Genomic DNA, 22,079 nt, shown 5'->3' with positions numbered 1-22,079 from the left:
GTTCATCGATCACCAAAGCCATTATATCCTAGCCTAAAAAACTCCTGCAGTAAATGTGGTGTGACAAGTGGAGCTAACAAAGGGAAAGTTCAAACGAAAAGCTATACACAAAAAACTGAAAGATTACATGAAGCAAGAAACCCTAGTAGAGCAAAAAAAAAAAGGCTCATTTTCACCAATAATACTACCAAACAAACAAGAGGTGCATTTTAAATTAGAGTGTCATTTTCCTTATTTTCCTTCTAATACATGCTACCATTATTATTGACATATAATGAAGGCATTTGTCTCTTTTTAAAAATGGCAAAAATCCTTACTTGTGATTCTAAAGAGTTCAATTATCAATAATTATTTTTTGATGAATCTGCAAATCATGCGGCAAGACTTGATTTCTAGCGGGCTCTTTGTGAACCATTCAACTTTACTAATAGACCAATTTACCCATTGACAAAATTAAAATAATTACGTGCCTATAACAACAACTAAAAGCACATGATTCCATACAACTTTTATTATAAAAACCAAAAGATAAAAAACATAAATCATCTTTAGGGACACACTTGAGGGTTGAGAGCCCCTAACTTGGAATGATATATAAATGAAAGATGATGTACATAATGCACAACTGTTAATAGTTATTTATTGAAATAAGAGGAATCCCCTACTGCTACATACACCTGATAACACAAGCCACAAACGAGAAGACAAATAGATTAGCACTATCCAGCCTCCTCTCATCATACGGACTACGCTAAATAAGTCATAATTTCAGTAGTATTAGATATATGATAGCCGTCAGCAGCATGGAAAGTAGTTTATCAAACAGGGTAATCAGTAGTGAGCCTCCACGAAGGACGGGCAAACAGTGGATTTTTTTTGGGAATAGCCAATCCAAACACTTCCTCCAAATCCACGTCACCCTCCGCTGTCCAATCAAAGCAGTGAAGGAGCTGAGCAAGTGCCGACTCGACAGTGGAGAGACCAGAGGAAATCCCAGGGCATCCTCTCCTTCCCGTTCCGAAAGGCAGCAGATCGAAGTCCTGACCTTTTACGTCCTTGTTACTACCTATAAACCTCTCCGGCTGAAACTGCTGAGCATCTTTCCAAACGTTTTCATCCCTTCCAATCGTCCACACATTCACTAACAGTCTCGTCTTTGACGGAATGAAATATCCGTCCACGTGGCACCCTTCCATCGACTCGTGCGGAATGAGCAGAGGCAATGGCGGATGCAGTCGAAATGTTTCCTTCACCACGCATTGCAAATAGTTCAGCTTCACGACGTCGCTCTCCTTCACTATGCGATCTATGCCTACCACTGATTCGATCTCCTTCTGTGCTCGAACAAGTGTGGCAGGATTCCTGAGCAGCTCAGTCATCGCCCATTCCAGTACTGTCGATGATGTCTCTGTTCCCGCATTCAACATGTCCTGCACGTAGACACACCCATCTCTTTAGAGTGCCTTAATAAACCCTAACCCTAATAGAAAGGAGCTTGTGTTATAAAGACTGGTATCTCAATCGTAGAAAACTTTACAATAATTGAATGGTTGTAGATGAGGAGGAGAATGATCTGATCAGCTAAATTCCACTGTGCATCGTATAGATTAGGCAGTACTATTTGTATGAAATCTATCGTGTTCTTGACTTCCATACTTACTGTGATGATGCATTTGATATGAACTCGCTGTGAAAAATCAAACTATTGCAGTCACTGATTATTAATCTCCTATCGTAAACGATTATTAAACTGCTGAAAACAAATTCTCAGCTAATATCGAAAAATAACACAACTGCAACTTCACTTAAAATACGGAAAGAAATGCGCAACAGAATCAACACAATATTTTCGGACAAATTGTCCCTGAAAAAACCCCTAAGGGAAAACCAGTTCTACAGATGAGAAATTATATTAAACTTCAGCAAATCAAGAGATACAAAATTCTTTGCCTCACACTGGCAGAACTCCGACAACCTCCTAATTTCTCCCGCTGATATTTTTCACTGCTATCCCTGCACTAACACTGCGCCCTTGCTAACACTGCAAGACTGTTTGCTAACACTGCAAACTGGTTCTCCAAAACGCTTCTTCCCTGCGCTAAGACTGTGCCCTTACTAACACTGCAAGACTGTTTGCTAACACTGCAAACTGCTTCTCCAAAAGCTTCTTTTCATCCAAATGACCCAATGACCCCTTTCTATACTACTCCTGTTGGTAAACCAACGACCGAGATTAAATCTAACCAACGGCTAAGATTAAGACAACTCGACAGCCAATAATAGAATTGGTTGCAAAGTGTCCAAAAGGAATCACTAAAATTAGTAAATAATAACCGTTTACTAATTTTTGGCAAGTGGACAAACAGCTGTCCAAACCACTCATAAATACAACCGCTATTCATAGATAAGGACGAACAACTGTCCAAGCTACCCATAAATAGTGCTGCTATTTCCGGGTCAGAAATAACAGCTGTCCAACTAACAATAATTAACACTCCTTCTTAGCGAGGAAGCTGTTCTGCATGACACCCATCTTATCTCTGAAGAAGATAAATTTGGCCTTTCCCAAAGCCTTCGTCAGAATGTCTGCTACCTGCTCATCTGTAGGTATGTATTGTAGTCGAACAACTCCCCTTTGTACACAATCTCTGATGAAGTGATATCTGATATCTATATGTTTAGACCTATCATGAAACACTGGATTTTCAGACAACTTGATGCAACTCTGATTGTCACAATGTATCACAGTAGTCTCAACCTTCTGACCAAACAAGGCTACTAACAACTTCCGAAGCCATATAGCTTCACATGTCGTCATGCTAGCTGCTATGTATTCTGCTTCTGCTGAACTTAGAGCCACAGACTTCTGCTTCCTGCTGAACCAAGATACAACTCCTGATCCCAAGCTGAAACAACACCCTGAAGTGCTCCTTTTGTCTGTTGTACTTCCTGCCCAATCTACGTCAGTATAGCCTATCAACCTGATACCTTCACCTCGAACATATCTGATCCCATACTTGACTGTACCACACAAGTAACGTAGCACATGCTTAGCTGCTATCCAATGCATTCTCTTTGGTTCAACCATGAACTGAGTAAGAGAGTTTACTGCAAATGCTATATCTGGTCTAGTGTTGACCAAATACATAAGCGAACCAATCAATTGTCTATATAAAGTGGGATCTACATCTTTCTCCTTAGATGTATCTACCTTCCTCCAATTCGTGATCATGGGTGTAGACATGGCTTTGCAATCCTCCATCTCAAATTTCTTCAAGATTTCAATGCAATATTTTCTTTGACCAAGGAAAATCTCTCCATCTGTCTGCCACACTTCCATGCCTAGAAAGTAGTGCATAAGTCCTAAATCTGTCATGTCCCCTATTCAAATAATTAAAAAAAATAAACTTTGTTAAGGCAGGCAGGCTCCAAAAAGGTGAAATTTCGGAAAAAGGGGTTAATCTTTGGAAACCAATGGACTAATAAATAAAAATTATTATTAAATTATATTTTATTAACCCCTCTTGGACGTGAGTTAGGGTTATGCCCTCTTTAAAAGGGGTTTGGAGGCATTTTGGGCTCATTCTACAACTTGATTCTTGCTAATTTTTTTGTTGTTCTTCAGAGGCTGCCAAACCTGTGGAGAAGGAAACCCAAGAATGGGAGTTTGCAGGTTTTCAGGAAGGCTAAGGACGGGAGTTTGAAGCCATTCCATGTGCATGCTCATACAGAGTTTGCCTTTGTGCTGAATAGTGCTGATTTGAGAGTTTTCCGGGTTGTTTTTTATTTGAGTTTGGATTTTCAGCTAAGTGTTTCATATCAGTTTGGTTTGCTGCTGTATTTCAGACTTTATGATGTTAAAATAGAGCTGAATATATGTATTGGGTCGTGATTAAACTTTTGAGATAGTTTATGAGTGTTTTTGTGGTGTTTCCGGGCATTTTTGTGTTAATTTCGGGAGCCCGATTGAGCATAGTTTGCCCTACATTTGTGAGCTGTTGTGTAAAGGCTATACGGATCTGGAAATGTCAATTTGTAGGCTATTATGCTGCTGAAAGTTCTGTAAAAATTTCCATTTTCAGATTTATTAATAATTTGTGAAGTTGTGAAGCTTTTAGCACTATTTTCAGCATACCCGATTTGGGGTTTCATTGAGAAATTGGTGGATCTTTGTGATATCAGTTGTTTGATTTTAAAAATCTGATTAGAGGTGTGAAATACCATATCAAATCAGAAAAGGGGACATTTCAGTGGTATCAGAGCCGTGATCTTGCCAGCCTGAGGGTTTGTAGAAGTTGCATGTCAGTTTTAACAACTACCCAGATCTTGCATGTCAAGTTTTGATAACTACCCAGATCTTGCATGTCATATTTTATGATTGCATGCAACTAAGTGAAAGAGAAAAAAGATATTTGCAGCGAGAAAAGAATAAAGAAATTTTGATCAAACCCCCAGTTGAAAGCAAAAGTACAAAATCCAAGGAAGAAAAAAGTATGGCTGATCCAGATGAGATGGCAAAGAAATTCTTCCAAGACATCCAAAATACTCAGAAGCAAACAGTGGATGGTTTGGCGAAAACTAGAGAGGCTTTGCGAATATTGACAGAAAAATTACAAGGAATTGCATCTATTAATGAGAAAGGGAGCACTTCAGAGGAGCCGAGAAATGGGAGATCCACACCATCTAAATCAACCAAATCTATTTTCTTGCCTGCAGATGAGCCACCAGTACCAAATCCAGCCATTAATCCAGTGGAAGAGGTTACAGGTAATTTGATTACATTAAGAGCTACTTACAATGGCTTAGATGATGACTTTCGTAGTTCAGTTCCTTTTAGAGAATATGTGGATATGATGAACGCTTTGATGCCCAAGAAAGAGAATAGGAGGGAGCATGACACAAGTGGAAGAGAGCTCAAAAATAAAATAAGCAAGTTTCCATCGCCTACTTTTGATGGAACAAATAAAATTTCAGCTAGAGCATGGCTACAAAAATTACAAACTTTCTTCACACTTAACCCCATGAAAGAGAGTGATGCTATTCAATTTGCAAGTCTACACTTGGAAGATGCAGCCTATGATTGGTGGTATCATGGAATGACTACTCAAGGTCACGATCAGGTAACTACATTTGAAGATTTCAGTCAAAGGGTGATAGATAGATTTGACCTCAAGGATGATGAAGAGTACTTTAAAGAATTGTCAAAGTTGAAGCAAACCAAATCAGTTAATGAGTATATAGAAGAATTTCAAAAAGTGGCTGTTATGGTACCTGATATGAGTGAAAAGAGGATCGTTTATCTTTTTCTTGATGGATTAGAAGATTCTGTTAAGGGTTTGGTAATGGCTTTCTCACCCTCAACCTTACAGGAAGCTATCAAAAGAAGCTTGCAACTTGAAACTTGCGTGCCTATGAAATCAATCACTAATCAAAAACCCCCAAATCTTTGGCAACATAAGGGAAATTTTCAGAAAAAGACTTTCCCAACACTACCACCAAAAGATGTGACAAATGTGGCAAAAAAGAAGGTAGATGAAGAGACTAGGAGTGAATTACGAAGGAAAAAGCTTTGTTTTACTTGTAGAGAACCATGGGTTCCAGGACACAAATGTTTGGGGAAAGGTCAAGTGCACTATATTGAAGTTGCTTCAGAATCTGATTCAGATGAGCATGAGAAATTTCATGATACTAAGGAGGAGGTAGAAGAAGAGAAAGTAAAAGAAATCAGCAAGGATGGCACTTTAGCAGCATTATCAGGAGTTCCAAGATACCATCCCTTCCGAATTCGAGGGGTACTAGCAGGGCAAAGGTTGATTGTTCTTCTTGATAGTGGGGCAACTCACAATTTTATTGATGAGGGATTTGTCATAAAAAGAGGGCTTAAAGCAGAAGATTTTGAGGGATTCAATGTTACTGTAGCTGATGGATTCACTATGCCTTGCACACGGGTGGTGAAACAACTCAAGATGACCTTAGGAGATTATGAGTTATTTGATGACTTCTATGTGGTTGGTATTGGGGAGACAGATCTTGTATTGGGTGTTCAATGGTTGCACTCTATCGGAGGCTATTACATGAACCATCAAACTATGGAGTTTAAATTTCATTCCAATGGGAAAGAAGTCATATTGAGAGGGTTATCAAATGGAGCACCTAAGGCGGTCTCTGCAAAGAGGATGGAGAGGACTTTTCGAAGAGGACAAGTAACATGGGCAGCAGGAGTCATAATCCAACCAACAAGCTCTCCCAAGAATCAAGGTAATTTCCATTTTGAAATTCAAAATATTCTTGATAAGCATAGTATAGTTTTCAATGACTTGCCTCCAGGATTACCACCAGATAGAGGTTTTGAGCATGTTATAGAGTTAGAACAGGGTGCCAAACCAGTTATAACAACCCCATACCGCCATCCAAGAGGTTATAAGGAAGAAATTGAAAAAACTATTAAAGAACTCCTGGACATGGGATTCATAAGGCCTAGCTCTAGTCCATTTGCATCATCTGTGGTACTTGTCAAGAAAAAGGATGGTACAATGAGAATGTGTATAGACTACAGGGCTCTAAATAAGAAGACCATAAAAAATAGGTATCCCATACCACGCATAGATGAACTCATTGATGAGTTACATGGTACTGTATACTTCTCAAAAATTGACTTAAGATCAGGCTACCATCAAATCCGAATGAGGAGTGAAGATGTGGAAGAGACTGCTTTCAGATGTCACTATGGGCACTTTGAATTTCTTGTTATGCCATTTGGACTCACTAATGCACCAGCAACATTCCAATCTTGTATGAATAAGGTATTCAGTCAGCATCTTCGAAAATTTGTTTTGGTATTTTTTGATGATATCTTGATATACAGTAAAACATGGGAAGAGCATCTAAAGCACATAGACACTATTTTGGGAATCTTGGAGCAACAATCCTTCTATGCTAAGCTATCTAAATGTGAGTTTGGTTTGACAGAGATCCTATATTTGGGACATATTATAAGCTCTAAAGGAGTACAGGTTGATCAACAAAAAATCCAGGCAATTTTGGATTGGCCTCCACCCACTAATCTTACACAGTTGAGAGGTTTCTTCGGGTTGTGTAGCTACTATAGGAGATTTGCCAAGGGATTTTCTCAGCTTGCTGCCCCCTTGACTGATTTGACAAAGAAAGGAGCTTTTGTTTGGACAGAAGAGGCACAAAAAACATTTGATAAGCTTAAGGAGGTAATGAGTTCATGCCCTGTGCTTGCAATTCCAGATTTCTCTTTACCTTTTGTTGTTGAATGTGATGCTTCGGGAGAAGGTATAGGGGCTGTCCTAACTCAAAGGGGACATCCAATAGCATTTGAGAGTCAAAAATTAAATCAATCAGAGAAAGGGTACTCTATCTATGATAAGGAAATGTTGGCAATCATGCATGCACTTCATAAGTTTAGACAATATTTGGTATGTGGGAGATTCATTGTAAAGACAGACCATAATAGCCTCAGGTTCTTCTTGAACCAAAGGGATTTGAATGATCGTCAACAAAAATGGGTAAGAAAATTGCAAGCTTATGATTTTGATATTGAATACATGAAAGGAAAGAATAATGTGGTTGCTGATGGTCTCTCAAGAAAGCCCACTTTGTGTTCCTTATCATCTATCTCTGCTGATTGGAAAGTCTCCATAATTTTAGAGTATGCTAAAGATTCATTTGCCACCAAGATTTTGGATAAGTTAGTGGATCATAACAGGTACAAGGTTGTTGATGAATTGATTTATTACAAGAACAGGATCTTCTTAGTACCAGGGTCAAAAACTAAGGAGAAGATATTGAGGGCCTTTCATGACACACTTTTGGCTGGTCACCAGGGATACTTCAAGACATACAGGCAAATTTGAGAGCGGTTTTCATGGAAGGGTATGAAGGAGGATGTCCTTAAACACATTAAGGAATGTATGGTATGCCAACAAAGCAAGAGTGAGCAAAATTTTCCTGCAGGGTTGTTGCAGCCACTTCCTATTCCTGAACAAAAATGGGAAAGTATTTCCATGGATTTCATCACTGGGTTGCCCAAGGTTCAAGGTAAGGATTGCATATATGTGGTGGTAGATAGACTAACTAAGTATGCACATTTCTTTCCTATCACATCTGATTTCAAGGCATCACAAGTGGCCGAATTGTTCTTCAAGGAAATTTTTAGATTACATGGTTTGCCTAGAAACATTGTTAGTGACCGGGACAGTAGATTCCTCAGCTCTTTTTGGAAGGAGCTCTTTCATTTGGCAAGAACTGAACTCACTCCTAGTACTATCTATCACCCTCAAACAGATGGACAAACAGAGATAGTTAATAAATGGATAGAAGGATATTTGAGGAACTATGTTTCAAATCAACAACATGCTTGGGTGAAATGGTTACACTTAGAGAAGTATTGTTACAATACATCTCATCACATGTCTATTGGTATGCCTCCTTTTCATGCTCTTTATGGTTACGATGCCCTTTCCTTTGTTGATCTAATACTTTTCGATAGCAGAGTACCCGCAGCAAGTGATTTCATCAAGAAAAGCCAAGACATAATAAGGTCCCTCAAGGATAATCTACAACATGCACAAAACCAACAAAAGATATATGCTGACAGGAAAAGGATTGAAAGATCTTTTGAGGTGGGAGATTTGGTATTTGTTAGGTTGCAGCCATATAAGCAAAGCACCTTGAAGAGAAGTGGGGCAGAGAAACTCAAGCCAAGGTTCTATGGGCCTTATAAAATCATCAAGAAGGTAGGAGAGGTAGCTTATGAATTGGAGCTCCCACCAAACAGCAAAATACATAATATTTTTCATGTATCTTGCTTAAAGAAGGTTCTAGGCCAGCAAACCATAGTATCTACAGAATTACCACCTCTTGATGATGAAGGGAAATTAGTTTTGATACCAGAAGAGATTTTGGATACAAGAGAGAAAAGGTTGAGAAATAGGAGCATCATAGAGCATTTGGTCAAATGGAAAGGATTACCACTAGAGGATGCAACTTGGGAAGGAGAACATATTCTTGAGAATTCCAACCTTCATTGCTTGAGGACAAGCAATATTTGGGAGGGGAGGACTTGTCATGTCCCCTATTCAAATAATTAAAAAAAATAAACTTTGTTAAGGCAGGCAGGCTCCAAAAAGGTGAAATTTCGGAAAAAGGGGTTAATCTTTGGAAACCAATGGACTAATAAATAAAAATTATTATTAAATTATATTTTATTAACCCCTCTTGGACGTGAGTTAGGGTTATGCCCTCTTTAAAAGGGGTTTGGAGGCATTTTGGGCTCATTCTACAACTTGATTCTTGCTAATTTTTTTGTTGTTCTTCAGAGGCTGCCAAACCTGTGGAGAAGGAAACCCAAGAACGGGAGTTTGCAGGTTTTCAGGAAGGCTAAGGACGGGAGTTTGAAGCCATTCCATGTGCATGCTCATACAGAGTTTGCCTTTGTGCTGAATAGTGTCGATTTGGGAGTTTTCCGGGTTGTTTTTTATTTGAGTTTGGGTTTTCAGCTAAGTGTTTCATATCAGTTTGGTTTGCTGCTGTATTTCAGACTTTATGATGTTAAAATAGAGCTGAATATATGTATTGGGTCGTGATTAAACTTTTGAGATAGTTTATGAGTGTTTTTGTGGTGTTTCCGGGCATTTTTGTGTTAATTTCGGGAGCCTGATTGAGCATAGTTTGCCCTACATTTGTGAGCTGTTGTGTAAAGGCTATACGGATCTGGAAATGTCAATTTGTAGGCTATTATGCTGCTGAAAGTTCTGTAAAAATTTCCATTTTCAGATTTATTAATAATTTGTGAAGTTGTGAAGCTTTTAGCACTATTTTCAGCATACCCGATTTGGGGTTTCATTGAGAAATTGGTGGATCTTTGTGATATCAGTTGTTTGATTTTAAAAATCTGATTAGAGGTGTGAAATACCATATCAAATCAGAAAAGGGGACATTTCAAAATCCTTCATCTCAAACTCTTCTGCAAGGTTCCTCTTGCAATCCACTATGAGCCCTAGTGAACCTGTAAGAAATAGGTCGTCCACATAAAGAACAAGAATGAGAATCTCGCCCCTAACCATCAAGTAGTAGAGGTTAGCATCTGCTTCACTCTTCACAAAGCCCATTTTCTGCAAGTATGTATCAATGCACTCATACCACGCTCTAGGAGCCTGCTTGAGTCCGTACAATGCTTTCTTCAATCTGCACACGTGGGTCTCTTTGCTATGTGCTACAAAGCCTTCTGGTTGTTCTATGTATACCTCCTCCTTCAACTCACCATTGAGGAATGCTGTCTTGACATCCATTTGATGGATCTGCCATCCCATCTGTGCTACAAGTGAGATTACAGCTCGTATAGAAGTATACCTAGCAACTGGAGAAAATGTCTCCTCATAGTCTATTCCCTCCTTCTGAGAGAACCCCTTTACCACAAACCTAGCCTTGTATTTCTCGATGCTACCATCTGCACCGTGCTTTATCTTATAGATCCAGCGTGATCCAACTACAGCCCTATTTGTTGGTCTAGGTACTACCTCCCACACATCATTCTGCATTATTGAAGAATATTCCTCAACCATAGCATCTCGCCATACCTGATGTTCTGCAGCTTCCTGATAGCTAGAAGGCTCACTATCTACCAACTGACTAACTAATGCCACATAGTCATTGAACTTGGCTGGTTGTCTTTGCTGTCTAGTACTCTTCCTAGGAGCTCCCACAAACTCCTGAGTATCCCTTTGTGTATCTAGAACCACATGGTTCCTGCTGCCAACTATAGAGGATGAAATGTCAACCTCTAAGTCTTCTAGATGCATTTCCTGTTGCACCTGTTGCTCCATACTCTGTGAATCTTCACTAACTGAGTCTACACTTGTACTGGTAACTGTACTTGAGCTTTGCTGCCCTTGACTTGGTCTTGGAGCTTCTGTTGGCTGCTCACTCTGATCATCTGCTGGAAAATCTCTGGATCTCTTGAATGCCTTGTCGTCCATGAACTTGACATCCCGTCTGACAATAACTCTTTTAGTCCCCGAAATGAAAATCTTGTATGCCTTTGAGGTCTCACTGTACCCAACAAAGTACCCCCTCTCTGCAGTCTGATCTAACTTTGTACGTGTATCTCTAGGAATATGACAATATGCCAAACTCCCGAATATCTTGAAGTGACTAACATCTGGCTTCTTCCCTGTGAAAGCCTCCTCTGGTGTCATCTTCCCTAGCACCTTGTGTGGAACTCTATTCTGAATGTAGAATGCTGTATTACACGCCTCTGCCCATAAGTAACGGGGCATGTCCTGGTCATGTAGCATAGCTCTTACTGCCTCTGATATAGAACGGTTCTTCCTCTCAGCAACTCCATTCTGCTGTGGATTGTAAGGAACAGTCCATTCTCTCTTGATTCCTTCTCTGGTGCAGAACTCCTGGAAGACATTTCCTTTGTACTCGCCTCCATTGTCTGACCGAAGAACCTTTATCTTCTTTCCTGTCGAGTTCTCCACAAGAGCCTTGAACTCTTGGAATCGACTGAAAACCTCATCTTTAGTCTTCAAGAAGTATATCCAGGTCTTTCTAGAGAAGTCATCAATAAAAGTAACATAGTACTCATATCCTCTGAGAGATTTCGTTGACATCGGTCCACAAACATCTGAATGTACTAGATCAAGAACACCCTTAGATCTGGTGTCACTCCTTGGAAAAGATGCTTTCGCAAACTTCCCCAACACACATCCCTTACATACATCGTCATGCTCTGTGCTCACCTCTGGAACACCTGTGACAGTCTCACGAAGAAATCTAAGTGCTCCATGATGAATATGGCCCAACCTCCTATGCCATAGTTCTCCAAGATCTCTAGGATTACTGTTGCTCATAAGTGCCTTAGGAGTATCAAACTGCAATCTATAAAGGCGACCACTCCTAACTCCAATAGTTATGGGTGATTTTCAATCCTTGTGCTTAATCAACACATGTGTCCCTCTAAAGAGTACATTATACCCCCTATCCTCAAGAACAGATACAGAAATCAAATTCATACCTAAGCCTGACACATATAACACATCATGAAGAGGAATTATCTTTTCATTCTCCCTCTGAAACTGAACAGTCCCTTTCCCAATAGGGTTGAGTTTGGACAAGTTTCCCATAGAAATCTGGATGTTGGTGTCCTCCTCCTTGTAACTGGAGAAGTACTCTCTAACTCCTATCATATGAAATGACGCCCCACTATCTATATACCAAACACACTGTGAGGTTGAGCTAACCATACAAGCTATGAGTGCAAACTCATCTTCCATTCTGCTGGAGAGTTCTTCTGCACTTGCTGAAGCTGCCACCTGCTTCTTACCCTTTTTCCTCTCTAGGCAATCACTGACATAGTGGCCAAACTTGTGACATCCAAAGCACTTGACCTTAGAAAGGTCCTTCTTCTTCTTTTCACTTTGTGAATTTGATCCTTTGCTAGATCCCTTCTTTTCTTTCCCTTTACCCAATAGGGCAACGTTCTCTTGTTCCACCTCATTTTTCTGACTCTTGTTGGCCCCATTGACAAGACTTAGTCTAAACTCCTCTTGAGTGAAATCAGTCCATTGTCGATCCCAACTCGGTAAAGTATCTCGTCCAGTAACAACTTGAACAAAGACACTTCATTTTTTAGTAAACCCATTTAGGGCTATTCTCACTAGCTCATCATCACTAGGGCTATCTCCGACAGCTGCTAACTCATCCTTGACAAGTCTGAGCCTGGTGAGGTAACTTGTGACGTCTTCTCCCTGATTCATCTGAGTATTCTTTAGCTTCTCTCTGAGAATCAACTTCATGTTAGTGGTAGCATTCTGGTACAGATTTAGAATGGCATCCCACATCTTCTTTGCTGTATCTAGCTCCGAGATATGTGGAACAATATGATCCTTGACACCATCAAGGATAATCCTCCTCGCTTTGGCATCGTCTTTCCTATATGCTGCAAGCTGTGTTGCATCCGTTGGTACAGGTACACCACTGGTAGCATAATCCTTGATACCATTCTCTTCCAACAATAAAGAAATTCTGGCCTTCCAGACACCAAAATTTGAGGCACCATCCAATCTGTCCTGATCTCTCAAACCAGCTAAAGCCATCTCAAGGGTTTAAAGCAATAATAAATCTAAAGAGATCAAAATTTCTTTCCTAGGGCAAAACTCTTCTACCCTTAACAATGCTCTGATACCATGTGAAAAATCAAACTATTGCAGTCACTGATTATTAATCTCCTATCGTAAACAATTATTAAACTGCTGAAAACAAATTCTCAGCTAATATCGAAAAATAACACAACTGCAACTTCACTTAAAATACGGAAAGAAATGCACAACAGAATCAACACAATATTTTCGGACAAATTGTCCCTGGAAAAACCCCTAAGGGAAAACCAGTTCTACAGATGAGAAATTATATTAAACTTCAGCAAATCAAGAGATACAAAATTCCTTGCCTCACACTGGCAGAACTCCGACAACCTCCTAATTTCTCCCGCTGATATTTCTCACTGCTATCCCTGCACTAACATTGCGCCCTTGCTAACACTGCAAGACTGTTTGCTAACACTGCAAACTGGTTCTCCAAAACACTTCTTCCCTGCGCTAAGACTGCGCCCTTGCTAACACTGCAAGACTGTTTGCTAACACTGCAAACTGGTTCTCCAAAACACTTCTTCCCTGCGCTAAGACTGCGCCCTTGCTAACACTACAAGACTGTTTGCTAACACTGCAAACTGCTTCTCCAAAAGCTTATTTTCATCCAAATGACCCAATGACCCCTTTCTATACTACTCCTGTTGGTAAACCAACGACCGAGATTAAATCTAACCAACGGCTGAGATTAAGACAACTCAACAGCCAATAATAGAATTGGTTGCAAACTCTCCAAAAGGAATCACTAAAATTAGTAAATAATAACCGTTTACTAATTTTTGGCAAGTGGACAAACAGCTGTCCAAACCACTCATAAATACAACCGCTATTCATAGATAAGGATGAACAACTGTCCAAGCTACCCATAAATAGTGCTGCTATTTCCGGGTCAGAAATAACAGCTGTCCAACTAACAATAATTAACACTCGCGAGATTATCTGGCCCTCTGTTTCCGCAATGTCAAGCAGTACGTCCACCATGTCTTGAACGCGATCTCCTTCTTCTTCGTTAGCCGGGTTTCCTTCCCCCAGTCTTCCATCAATGTGTTCATCGATAACTTTCTCAGCAAATCCATCCAAGAGTTTGTGAACAGCCTTCATCCGACGATGAATTCCTTTGATGTCAAGCTAGTCGAGAAAAGGAATGAAATCGCCAACCGAAAACGCACCGGCCACAGAGAAAACCTCGACGACCAATTCCTTGAAACCCTGCCCAGCACTCAATTCGTGGTCCGAGTACGTTCTGCTGGCAAACATTCTGCAGATGATGTTCCGAGAGAGGGAGGAGAGCTTCTTCTTCATATCAACACACTTTGCTCCTTGTTTACTTTCCTTCCAGATGGAGGCCACCATGGAAGATACTTCTTCCTCTCTGACGAATCTAAAAGACTCGTTTCTCTTTGCTTTGAGCAACTCCACCATACACAGCTTTCTGAGACGCCTCCAGTAGGGTCCGTAGAAGCCAAATACCACGTCTTGATGATTGTAACAAGCATATTTCCCATGCGCACATACTGCTCTGTTCGCAAAGACCGAATCGTGGGTTTTGAGGAACTCTTTTGCCATGGCAGGGGAAGATACGACAATGGTGGGAACAGAGCCCAAGCGCAGAAACAAAATGGCTCCGTATGTCTTTGCCAGTTCGGCCAGGGACTGATGAGGAAGGTTTCCCAAAAGATGGAGATTTCCTATGACTGGCCATGGACGCGGTCCGGGAGGCAACTTCACTTTCCTGCCATTGCTCCTCCTTGGATTATAGAGAAATAGGAAGACAATCACAAACGCAAAAGTTATGGCCTCATTCAGGGACCAATCCATTGCTGCTGCTTATTAGTAAAGGGAAATATGCACTTCTCCAATCAATGCAATCTTGAATGCCACAAAGCAACCTTTTTAATATGCTGCAGGAGCTTTACTGCTGGGACACGACAGAACCGCAATTAGAAAGAGCGGCTTGCATTTTCAGGTTTTGTGGTGTCGGCAACTTGTTTGTAAATACACTAATTGGTTTTGGTTAAAAATTGAAAAACACGCCACATCTGATCAGCACTCTAGTGTTACGTGTTTTTTCATGCATCACAATTATTCATCATTTTAAATGCAATCTCTCTCGAATTCGTAAAATTTTCAATTTACTTCCATTTCTATTGTCAACATTAGAGCACATGGAGGAAGGACACTCCACCTAATTTAAAATAAAAATCTAAAAAGTACGTGTTTGACACCATAACCTAGAGCATACGGAAGGGGGACATTTCGCCTTAAGAAATGAAATGATCTAAAAGTATATATTTGATATTCTTTCTATAGAGTCAACCTACTCTTTGAATTACATTTTTATTGATGGATTGTTTTTTAATTAAATTTTTATTCATGCTGACTTTTTTTTTTGGTGCTCGTGGGGCCATCTATGTTAAATCTAATTGGAAAGAGAAAATAGTTAAATGTAAGAGAAAATGGCATTTACTTTCTTCTTATCATTATCAATGATAAAACTACTTTTATATTCTATTGTGTGTTAGTAATAATTGTCTAGGTTGTTGGAGATTGAAATAGTTATTATTTAAGTAAACAACTATATGAGGTGAATAGATGAGTGTGTTGATAAGTAGGATATTTTCCATAGCAAGTCAATTAGTGATATTGGTGATGCTCACAAAGGTGAAGCATCAAGACTTCCCCCAAGGTCACCCATCCTAGAGTGTTAAGTGTTCCATTTATTCTCATGAGAGATAGATTCATATGTGAATCATTACTCATGATACATGGGTCCATGAGTTTGACTTGAAAACTACACATTTAAATCTTGATAGCAATACCACAAATTGACTTGTTGTGGCATATATCCTACTTATCAATTGATGAGCTTAAGGGGCTTTCTAATGAATGTTTCATAAGGCACAACACTTGGTGAAGGTTTTGCAAATGGGGTTGCAAGCAGAGTGGGTTTAACCATGGAGGAAACTCTATAGTTAAACATGATCGAGTTGGAGTAGTACTAGGATGGATGACCTCTCAGGGAGTTTCGATGCTTCACCTTTGTAAGCATCACCTAGATCCAACAAGTGCTAAGTGTTCCATTTATTCTCATAAGAGATGGATTCATATATGAATCACTACTCATGATACGTGGATCAATGAGTTTGACTCAAAAACTACATAGTTAAATTCTGATAACAGTATCACAAGATGAATGTGTTTCCACTTATGTTTGGATTTATGGTAAACCTAGTTAAACTCTTTAAAAGATTAATGAGAGCAAAAAAAAATTGAAGAATTTGACTTACTACAATTAGAAATGTTAAAGTTTGAAAGGAGGAGAATATGAACATCATTGGTATTGTAAAAATTTATATAGGAGACAAAATAGTTATAAGACCCTCTAGTAACTAGATCTCTTGGGTGCATAAATAGTTAGTGATGATTTGACTCGAAGTTAAAGAAAGATAAGCGCCATATGTAGATGATTAGGTCAAACAAGATCCAAATAACACTATATTGACCTAAAATATACATATATGTATACAATTCTATTTCCAATTCATGTAATGTATTTTCTCCGCATATTCAAGGGAATTGCTAAGAACTAGTGTTTATGTGTGGTGCATTTTTTAATAAATTAATATAAGTTAAATATTTTTTTTTTGAGAAAATTTTTAATATTGTAGTGAGTGTGTTGTTCTATGAATAATAGTGTGATTTGTTAGTCACATGGAGATATAAGAGTATTTGTAGATAGTTGAGTTGTTAACTATTGTGAAAGTTATTGTTGGAAGTTTTGTTATAGAGGATAAACACATCTTATAAATATGAAAATGCAAACATATTATTTTATGTTTAAGTATTTTGTACTTATTTTGTCTACCCAAATTCTCAATAAGCACACAATCATATTATATAATCTTCTAATTATTATTTTTTAATCCATAAGTGTAACTATCACTTAAATTACATACCCTCTACCCAATTATATAATATATTTTTGTATTGCCCAAAAATTATTAAGATCCACTTCTTTCATCTTATACACTCTTTCTAAGTCTTGTAATCATCAATATAAATTTTCAATACATAAAAAATATAAATATATATATTTGATAATATATTTAAATAGCCACAAAAAACTGATTTTCTTATAATATACATATTATATAAATTGAACATATGAAAGCTTTTTCACTTCATTTTAATTAGACTATAATTTATTTTGTATATATTAAGATGTATATGTCATAGTTTCTAGAATAGTCATATTGTTCTACACAACTAATATCTCTATCTATATTATAGATGTGAATACTTTTTTTAAAACAAGAATAAACGAAGTCACTATATAATATTATTAATATAAAAGCTAGTTCAAGAACTAACAAGAAAATAACATCTACATTTATATTTGAATGTCATATATGTATTCATGAATAAGTGTTTGATTGTCATTCATTCACACACATATATATATATCAATCCAGTAATGCCGTACCCACACAAACTACTATGAAATCAGCATTCATGTAATAATTTATAAGCTCTTATTTACCAACTCCATCCGGTGAATAACAAATATCCTCGCAGGTGCGAACCACTTATAGTGGCGAAATCCCTCCCAACAATGGAGTTGGAAGAGAATCGTTGCTTAAAGATAAGGATCTGGTGGATGGGAAAAATCATTTCTATGCCGACAATTACAGCACAGATGCTGAGAAGGACGTGAAGAAAAGGTAAGAAAGCATTTATTAAAAGTTAAGAGGAACCAATGGGCAGTGCGGGACGGCCCAATACTTTGAAACGAATGCAAACGTTTCAAAATGAATGACAACCCATAAAAAGTTGGATGTTTGTGTCAACTTTCACCGTCAGTGGGCCGGATAATAAGTTGTGAATGAAACACAGTAGGATGTCCATTTCTTAGCATGCCCCGGTGGCACTGGCTAAATAGCCGAAAATATGCACCGGCTTTTAGCTAGTGCCGTTACTCCGCCAGTTTACTTCGTCAATATGTGTTTGAAATAAAATGTACTTAGTATCTCTGACAGTCTTTGTCTCCTTGGAATGCACAGACGGAATACTCACAATTTATTCATTTTATAATTGTTCTATAACAATGAATTTTTTTAATTAAAATTAAATATTAAAAACTTTCAGTTTTCGAATGCTCACAATTTATTCATTTTATATATAACAATGAAATGTAATTAATTTAATTTATAGAAATTTAAGGAACTTTTCTAAAGTAAAAGTAAAAACTAAAGGTCAGAAATAGTTTTTAGGAATATATTTGGTTGGATTTTGAAAATTGTGATTTTTTTTGTAAAATTATTTTTTAAGGTTTTTATTAAGTTCATATTTATAATTAAAATTGAAGTAATATTTAAGTTAAATTTATAAATATAACGTGTTAATTGATTTTCTAATTAAAAATAGATGCATTTATATTCTTAAATATTCATTATAAATTAATTCAAAATAAAATGTATTAACTTTGAATATTGTATGAAAAAAGTCATATAATTCATCTTATTTCTAAGAATAAATAATAATTATACGATTACTTCCTTTATTACAATTTTTATTTTTACTTCTTAAAATGATAAATATAAAAAGCTTAGACAAAATTCTAATCATTTAATTATTATAATAGCACCATTTCTTTTTACTTTAAAAATTTTTATAATAATTATTTATTTATAAATACTAATATTTTACTATTTTCATATTAGAAAAATAATTTTTTTTTAAATATCACAAATAATAAATAATAATTTTACAAATACATATTTTAAAAGGTCTAAATTATATATTTATATAGACAATAACAAATAAACAATTAAAGATCAAACTAATGCTTAAAATATTATTGAAATAATAAAATTTATATTTAAACTAATTTATATATAAATATTTTTGTATTAAGTATAAGGAGATCAAAAAATACAACAAAACCATGGAGTATCAAAGTATAAGAGGACAAGCCTCACACCAAAAAAGAGGAATTACATATACATTGAGAGTAAGAGAAAGAGCAAAAGAAACCATTTAGTGGAGCACATCTTCAACAATGTTTACCCATGTTGTCCGACCCATAGAGCCTTCCATCCAAACCAAGTTCTTCTAATCTTGAATTTGCTTCAACATGCAGATCATTTCACCAATAGAGGTATGAGGGATCCTCTTGATTTCCTTGCTGATGAACTTGAGAGTTTGATTAAAACTATGGATATTATCCAAGTGTAGCCTCTAGAAGTACCCATCCTTCACCTCATTAGCAAAGAAAGTGGCATGATCATCTTTAAGAAGCCTTTTGAACTTAGCCTTGTTAGTATTCATGGTAAATTGAACCTGCAAAAAGATTTTAAAATAAGTGAGACTTTGAAAAGACTCAATAAGCAAATTGGGGATATTTTGAAACCTTTCTTCATTTCTACATGTCCAGATATTTTCCACAAAATGTTAGTTGAGAATGTACCAAAACATATTAACATCTTTTTTGGCATTACAAACAAAACCAATAATAATTTATGCCCATTTTAAAACTTAAAGTTAAATATTATTTTACATTTTTATTATAACATAAAAACATGATAATAAAATAAATTTTTATAAATTTTTATCACGTACAAATGTATTTCTCAAAATTATTTATTATTATTTTCTTATCAATTTTATTATTAAAAAATATACATTTATTTTTTACTTTAAAAATTCAATTGACACATTATGGAAATTTATTATATAAAAACTAAAACTTAGATATTATTTTAAATTTTAATTATTAGTTTAAAATGTTAATTTAATAGAGATAATGACAAAATAAAAAATCTTATTATTTATTATATATAAATATGTTTTTCAAAAATATTTATTATTAATTTTACTTTTAGTAATATGCTTTAAAAAGTGTTAATTTTAATTAAATAAATACAATGAACCTTAAAGATAACTCTTAGAACTAAAATATATCTTAAAATAAGGAGCAAACTTTGAGACACACGAAACATTTATAAAAATTTAAAGGATGAAATAAATTGACGAAGTGTCATTGATGGAGTAACAGCACTGGCTAGGAGTTGGTGCATATATTTGACCATTTAGCCAGTGCCTGCCCTGGTGACCTACTGAGCTATGTATAGATATCATGAGATAAACATTGTTAACAAAATAGGGGAGCCCATAGAGAAAGATATTTTTAGTTCCTACCTTAGGCCTAGGCAGGATACTCATGCAGTAGATGTCCATTTCTTTTTTATACTAAACCAATGATACTATTTGATTATAATGTTTCTATACTAAATAGTTATTTCTTCATTTTTAAAACTTTATAATTCCTATTACTTCATTTGATGGTACAAGGAACAACCAGTGTTTTCATATTGCATTTGATTTTTTATGGATAGTACTCCATATTTTATCAATAGTTTCTTCAAACTAATATATGGATATTGAATACCTCTATAAATGTGTTGAGGTAAAGACAATATCTATCACATCTACTCATCTACCTGTGCAGTTTGTTCATATGAACATTTAATTCTCCATGTGAAGAGGCAAGAGGTAGATGCACGGTTCTTAGTAGAGGAAAAAATTTAGATAATAAATTAATCTTATTGTTTTATCTAACTCCATGTTGTAGAAAAGGTGAGTGGAGATATCTAGTCATTGTTTACCATTTGTGGAGACAAAAGATAAGGCTCACTTTGAATTCAATTTGATTTTTTGGTAGCTCATTTTAGAGTATATTACAAATCTAGCCTACCACCATGTACATTTGAAGAAGTTTACATGTGGCTTAATAGTAAAAAGAATAAATAAAACAATCTTCCTACACTATAAAATCCCTTCAACAACAATGAAATTGGCTACAGTCATCACATCATTTTGAATGTTGATGTTGAAGAGCTAAAAATGTACAGGTTAGCCAATTTTAGGGTCATGATCCAACTCTTAAAAGAAAAATTCTTGAGTGCTACTTTATGCGTAAACCCATTCGACATTGTCCATTACAAGTACACATAACAGTGGTCATACATATGTAGACAACTTCATTTGTTTTAGGCAAGCAATTTTTTTGATCTAATTCTTTGTACTAGCATTATTTACATTTTTTGTGTGTGGCTTCTCATAATCTTGTAATCAGCTGCCACCATGTTCTCTAAAATGTTTTTCCTATTGTTGTTGCTATTATGCAAATTTTCATAGTTTATATGTGTGTCTTGGAAAATTTGACTGTTATATTTACAACTAACCTTACCTTCCCGACGTATACATTTCATTGTCTATGATTGTTTTTAGCATACAAAATTCCTAAACCTTTGATTTTCATGGTTGTGATCATCTCACAAATTTTTAAAATGGAAATCCATTTAATATCAACAATGTTGGTTGGGTAGAGGCATAGGAAAAATCAAACACAAAAACACAATGTGTTGCGACACAATAAAAATATATTGTATTCCATTCACTATGATTTCAAATGAATACACAATACCTTTTTATAGACAAGTGTACAATATTCTAGAGAAATCTAGAATTAGCCAAAAATAAAAAATATCTACAAATTTTTGGAAAGCACTACAGCCAACCTAAGCTTCTAGAAAATACTTCAGTTGACACAACCTAAACCTAAACCTAATAATCTAGAAACCACTAATGACAGATGATTGATTCTAAGTGGAAATTACTATTTATAACACTACCCCCTAATTTATACTATCTACATCATGAATATTTATAATTCCCATTGCTTCCCTCAAAATCTCAAATTGTTCCTGTGTGAAAGCCTTGCTGAAGATATCTACAAGTTGCTCCTTTGATCTACAATATTGTAGATTAATTTTTGTGTTATTAACCATCTCTCTAATGAAGTGATACCTTGTGTCAATATTCTTTGTCCTCTTGTGAAAC

General features: G+C 36.4%; 1 pseudogene; it reads right to left on the bottom strand.

The window, feature by feature from the left end:
* Positions 1-595: 595 nt before the first annotated feature.
* LOC149570924 (cytochrome P450 750A1-like) lies at positions 596-15,011 on the bottom strand (annotated as a pseudogene).
* Between the last annotated feature and the right edge of the window lie 7,068 nt (positions 15,012-22,079).

The sequence above is a fragment of the Cupressus sempervirens genome, chromosome 2, assembly GCF_028749045.1.
Source record: "Cupressus sempervirens isolate cs-2001-9-10 chromosome 2, ASM2874904v1, whole genome shotgun sequence".
Lineage (NCBI taxonomy): Eukaryota > Viridiplantae > Streptophyta > Pinopsida > Cupressales > Cupressaceae > Cupressus > Cupressus sempervirens.
The sequence above is the reverse complement of the archived record's forward strand: the minus strand, read 5'-3'. Positions and strand labels throughout refer to the sequence as shown.